Genomic DNA, 6791 nt, shown 5'->3' on the forward strand with positions numbered 1-6791 from the left:
TTTTTATACAAGTACGAGCTCAACCATGATTGCTTATACGAGGTCAGCTCGAATTGGTTATAACTTTTGCGGATTGATATGTAAATGATTCTATGGGCTTAATCTCTTTGGTGACTTTTACTTTCAATAGTTGGAATTTTTTTGGTGGTTGAAATTGGATTGAAAATTGGAAAATTATAAGTTAAATTTTTTTATTTTCCATAATTTTAATTAGTCAAAATATACTAGCTATATTTTTAACTTTAAAAGTACCATTTAAATCAAATGAGAGAAAGTAGTATGAGAGTGTAGTTCACAAAATTCAACACATACCAGATTCGCATTGGGGGCATATTGTTAGATATTGGATAAACCAATTCTCTCCATGCACTTTCGCATACTAAGGGTATCTCGTGGAACCTTATTTTTGCAATATGATAGTTGACTAACACCTTCGGATTTTGGTCTAACCACAATAGTGATTCCCACAAGACAGTTGACTAACACCTTTGGATTTTGGTCTAACGACAATAGTGATTCCCACAAGATACTAATAGATCCTTATCTCTGTTGATACCATAGCTAACTAATACCTGCTGATATTGATCTAAGAATAATAGTGATTCCCAATGTCTTCCACAAAATCTCATGATGTTGTCCATGCAGATTCAATCTTTAATGATGGGGTAGAAAACTAGTAGAGTACCAATGTCCTAATAATTCAAGATGGGAAAGTGATGACAAGATGAAACGAGGTCATTTTTCTAGTCTTTGCGTTTGGATAAATTCAAAGTTGAGCAAACATACTCACTGGAAAAATGAGGTGCAGAACAAGACATGCACAAGGAGGATGGGAAGTGGAAGGCACTAACCCTGCTCCTTCCAAACCAAACCTAAGAAAAATCCTTTGGGCACCCAATGAAGATAACCAACTCACCGGCTATATCATGAGAAAAGGCTTCGTCAACACGCTGGAACTATGTGGCCACGCAGGCTGGTAAGTCTTCTTCACTTTTTGCTAAATTCAATTTTCAAATTTTTGTTCAATTCAATTGGATATAACTATTTCTAGGAATTAATTCAATTTAATATCATAATTGTTGTGTTGAGAGGCTCTCTAAAGTCTATACAGTATAGAGCATCTTTCAGCCCAAAAAAAGTTAAATGATGAGTGCAAACATTTAAATGTTTGCTCAATTAATAATAAAATGTTAAAATAATAAAATTTAATTTGTTATATTTTTATTTTGTTATTAACTTGTGAATAAGCTCTCTTACAATACCATGGGCCAATACCATGACTTAAGCATGCCCAAAAACCATAATTTATTTCACGACCAAAATATTTTATAACAATATGAGAAGATTCTTAACCATGAATATTCACCCCCACTTTACAGTAGATATTATTAACTTGTAAAAAATAGGGTTTGTTGCAATACCATGAGCCGATACCATGCCTACTCAAAACTACATGTCCAAAAAAGATAACTCATTTCACAATCAAAATATTTTATAACAACACAAACAAAATCTTACCCATGGATATTATTAACTTGTAAAAAAGCATTCTTACAATACCATGGACCAATACCATTTCTTTTCAATAACACATGCCCAGAAAAAACATAACAATATGACAAGATCCTTAACCATGGATATTCACCCTCAGTTTACCATGGATATAATTAACTTGTAAATATGCTTTGTTACAATACCATGGGCCAATACCATGACCTATTAATACCAAATGCCCAAAAGCCACAACTTATTTCCTAATAAAAATATACTAAAAATATTCCCATGGAAATTAAATTAAGGTTTTAATAAAAGTAAAAATGATATTACTTTTATATTTGAAGATGTGAAATTTATATAATACAAATAGTATTAGTAAGAACCAACATAGGTTCATCTTAACAAAGGATCCAAGCAATGACAACAAGAAAAATGAAGGGAAGAGAGGGGAGGGGGAGAGAGAGGAGATAGTGACAAAGCTAAAGATAGAGAGAGAGAGATATGTGGGAAGATGGAGAGAGAGGAGGAAGAGAGAGAGAGAGAGAGCTAGAGTTGGATGGCTGTGGGGAGGGAATAGAGAGGTGGAGTAAAAATTCATAGAAATATAGATTTGGGGAGAGAGGGAGTGACAAGGGAGAGATGGAGAGAGAGTTAGGGAGAGAGGGTAGGAAGGAAGAGAGAGAAGAGGAGGGGAGAGGGACATGGAAAGAAGGTAAAGAGAGAGGTAGGGAGGCACAGATATTGAGGGGAGAGAGAGGGAGAGAGAGAGGCATAAAGATGGATGGGAGAGAGAGAATGGGAGAGGTAGGGAGATAGTGATAGAGTTGGAGCGAAGAGAGAGAGACAGAGTGATGTGGGGCAGAGACAAAGAGAGTTTGGAGAGAAAGAGAGAGAGAAGATGCATAAGAGGGATGGAGTTGGAGGGGGGGGGAGAGGCAAGGATGAATAGAGACATAGAGGGAGACAGATAGAGAAAGAGAGGGAGTGAAAAGGGAGCGATTGAAAGGGAGTGTAGGAGAGAGAAGAGCGAGAGGGAAGAGAGAGAAGGACAGGGAGAGGAGAGAATGGGAAGAGAGTGAGAGAGAGGGAGATAAGGGTAAGAAAGAGAGGCAGATAGGAGGAGGGAGGGAGAGATAGAGATAGATATATAGATATGGAGAGAGAATGTGTATGTTTAGGTGGTGAGATAGAGAGAATGAACAAGAAAGAAACACCTAGATATAAATATAGATATTATATATTATTAAATAACCAACCTAGATCCATATTAACTTGGATATATCAACCATTGAGATTGATCAAATATCTCGAGGTGCAAACCTTTCCTAAGTTTTGCACTCAAAAAATAGGTTTTCACCTCGAGAGATTGGATCCTTCTCGCTGCTTGATAGATCCGGATAAGATGGATCTAGGCTTGTCTTATTATGCCGAGAGGTGCTAGCACAGTACGAGAGTGATGTGTAAGTATGTTAGGTCTCCAAATAGATAAATTAATGTTGGCCTAAAAAAAATGAAAATAAGTATAATCAAATTCAACACAAAATGGAAAATCCTACTCTAGAATGTTTTAATATTTATTTTAATTAAATATTTGTAAAATGAATCTTTAAAGGAAAAACATATCCTATAGATATATTAAAGTTTTTAAAGACAAATATTTCCACGTCAAAATTGTAATATTTGAAAATATTAATTTGATGTACTTTTATTATAAATTTTGTTATGATGACATGTGAAAAACAACATTATTATTATTATTATTATTATTATTATCTTCTAACACTAATATTAATATATTAGATTATTATTATTATTATTAGATTTAATAATTTTGGATTAATACAATATTAAATTTAATACTAGTCTAGATCCATCTAACGCTAGATTTATCATGGGCCGAGAGGGATCAAATCCTTGGACGTGGAACCCTTCTTTTTGTAGTGTAGAATTTCAGGAAAAGTTTACACCTCCTGTTACACTAAAAAATGTCACCTTGACTACTTACAGTTAGTATGGCTCCAATCAACAAGTCATGCTACCCTCTTAGGCAAGTCTCATGCCTCTGTTATCCATCTCAAACTCAAAGAAGAGAGAAAGTCTTGTAAAAATCATGTTTATCTCTGGGGTCGCAGGTTCTCTCTAGCCTTACCTGCGGGGACGCTAACCATGTTCACAAAATATGCGTCCATGGACGCTCTGTATGTTAAGGGACAGGTGCGTCCCTCTGTAAAAGGCAAAATGCGCGAGTTTTATCTTGAAAAAGTTACTTGTGGTTACTTCTAGAACATTCTAGAGGTCGGTTTGATGAAATGGATGCGCCTCCAGTTGGTTCATGTATCTCTATTAAGGGGGAACCTATCCCATCAATAAGGGAGCTATCCCACCCATAGAGGGGGATGATCCCATTGATAGTGGACCTGAATAACCTCTTTACAGCACTATAAATGAAGGCATTGAGCCAGAAGGAGAAGAGGTTGGAGCTATACATTTTCTTTGGGTAAATGCTGCAGGATTTAGGTCTTCCATTAGAGCCTTTGTGAGGAGAGATTGTCTTCACTTGATTCTACTTGGGAGAGGGTGAGCTTTGTCAAAGTAGAGGAAAACCCTTGATGGACCCTGGGAGGAACTTGCACAACACCAAGGCCAGGTTGTAAGAGTTTCTTTGTTTCGTTATTAATACAAACTGGTTTATTTTTCTCAATAGCTTGTGTTAATGAGTTATTTCATGTGTTCCTTGGTCTGCATGTTGAATATATGTTTTATTATATGAAATGCAAGTGCTTGGTAATTGTTTGATTGTTTGTGGTTGCAGGAATTGACTTGAAGGAGGAGCTCATCCGGATCGTCAAGAACGGACTTCAACAACAGCGTTTTGGAATAAGGTAAGCCTAAACACTTGTAGTTTTCATGTTGTAAAAGGTGTATTTAGAGAAAGATCACTCCATTTTGTCTTGTTTGTCATTAGAATGTCTTAGACTTCTAGGAAGGTCAGTCGTGTCCGCACCCTTGACAGATTCCGTGTGACAAATTGGCGACTCCGCTGGGGAATCCATTAATGAGAGAGTCTTTTCCTTTATATGAACTTTGCTTTGAGAAAATCATTTTTATTTTCTGGTTTTTGACTGTGAGAATTAGTATTTGGGTGGCTTAGCTGTAGCTTTAGTTGGCTTTAGTTTTTCTTCTTTTTTCCAGAAAGACGCAGTCTCTGTGTGCTGCACAGTGCGTCCTTGGACGCGCTGTTGTCGACTGCACAGTGCGGGGTCGCACCTGTGACAACTGCTGGCCTGCGTCTTCCTGTAAAAGTTAAGAAAATTCCATTTTTGCCTTAAATTACTTTTAGATTTTGTTTTTTCTTAGTGTTTTCTGCCCAGATCCTTTAGTACCCTGTCAAGAATTCTTACCTGAACTAGTTTTGTGAGCTTTGAGTGTTTTAGTGGTTTTCAACGAAGTTTAGACCTAGGGTTTGATTTTTGGAAAGGCTTTGTAGTAACTTTGAGCTTAGAAAGTTGTTCCAGCCTTAGATATCTCTGGTTAGTCAACCTTCTTAGAAGTTGAGCCTGCCGTAAAGTCTCCTTGTTTGAGCAACTTGTCATTTGAGTTGTTTTGGGTCAAATTTCGAATTGCTTGTTTTTAAAGTATTGATTTCCATTTTCAAAAAGGACAAAAAGATTAGAATTTTGTTTTGACTAGTTTTTGGTTCTGCAATAAGCTAGTCCTTGATTTGATTGTGATCAAGTAAAACACCTTAGAAATAATCATTGTTAGTTTTGGCCTCGTTAAGATTGCTTAGAGTAAATTTGCCTTTAGTTTGCTTATGAGTGCATTTTCATAGATTTTAAGAGTTGTTAAGATTGATTTTTGGTTATATTAGATTTATTTGCTTTATTAAAAGAAAAATACAAAAACATCTTCTTAAAAGTCTTGTTTCAAGTAGCTTTTTGTTTTCAAAAGAAGAAAAGAGTTTTTTCGTGCATGTAAAGAGAAGTTATGTTTTTATGCTTGGAAAAGAAAAACGAATTGTTTCTTTGATTGTCTTCAATTAAGAAGTTGCTTTTATAAGGATTGCATTCTCTCAACTTTTTAGTTAAGCAATTCATCGAAAAAGTAAAGTAGTGGATAAATCATTTTAGGTGCATTTTGTAGTGGTTTCGAGTCGAGTCAACATACCACTAGTTTCACTTCCATCACCTTTTGACTTAAGAAACAACCTTAAAAGTAACGCTTAAATTAAAATCAATCTAGTAATCTTTATTTTTCTAGGGCTCTGAAGCACCAACATAGCTTAGGCTAGGGTCTTGGAGTAGGTGAGTACTTAACTCTCCAAGACTACAAAACCAAACAGATAGTCTATCTTGAGTAGAACAAATCCAATTGTTTCAGTTACATTCTGGGAAAGCTCCTCTTAAAGGAGAAACACGAGCTCGTGTCCGAACCAGTGAGGGGATCATTCCTCCCTCGTTGGGAACGACGCCAGGCAGTACGTATTACAAACGGTAAACCTCGGATTAACCATTGTCGAGGAGCCAGGGGTCACTTATCGGTAAACCTTGGATTGTTGTCAAGGAGCCGGTAAGGGGATTGGAGCTTGCTACTCTGCCCTTGCGTGCTGTCGGAGTTTAGACTGTTCCCCCAGGTGTAATTGTTGTGATTGGTAACCTTAGTGGCCATAATATCTAGGATTCTACCCAAGGTGACGGTGGAGGGAAGGTCCCACTGTACCTGGAGCAGACGTCGGTTATACTCACTTGGATTTTCTGGGGGGTTCGCTTCACTTCGAGACGGTTAAAGTGGAGGAACTTGGTCCAGTCTATTCATTAAGCAGGTTGCCGGGGTAACTGTTCCACCCACTATTTCTGTACTGAATCCTGCGAGGTTGGGCCTAATCACCAACTAGCGCTTTTGGTCCGGAAGACTACTGTTTGTGTGTGGTTTGACGCTCTAGATTATTTAGGCGTGTGCTTCAAATTTGATTGGTTCTTTAGAAGACTTTAGGTGGTTTGATTTGAATTTTTTTACTTTGTTTTCGTGTGTTGTAGTTAAAATCTTTAATTGTGGCGGAATTACCGAGAAGGTCCCGTCGTATTGCGGGCCAGTCTCCTGAAGTTGTATCTGTGGCCGAATTGTTGAGAAGATCCCGTGAACTTAGGGGTTCACCTCCTCGAGACGACCCCAGTTATTTAGAGGGTTTAAAGGTCCTTGTAACTCCTAGTGGCAGTAAAGTAGGTTCACCTGAAGAAGGAGAATCTTCTTTGGTAGTCCATCCAGATTACGAAAGATTAGAAACAGGTTACAAT

This window comes from Pinus tabuliformis, chromosome 7 (assembly GCF_031772625.1).
Source record: "Pinus tabuliformis cultivar Carrire ecotype Pingquan chromosome 7, CPIR1, whole genome shotgun sequence".
Classification (NCBI taxonomy): domain Eukaryota; kingdom Viridiplantae; phylum Streptophyta; class Pinopsida; order Pinales; family Pinaceae; genus Pinus; species Pinus tabuliformis.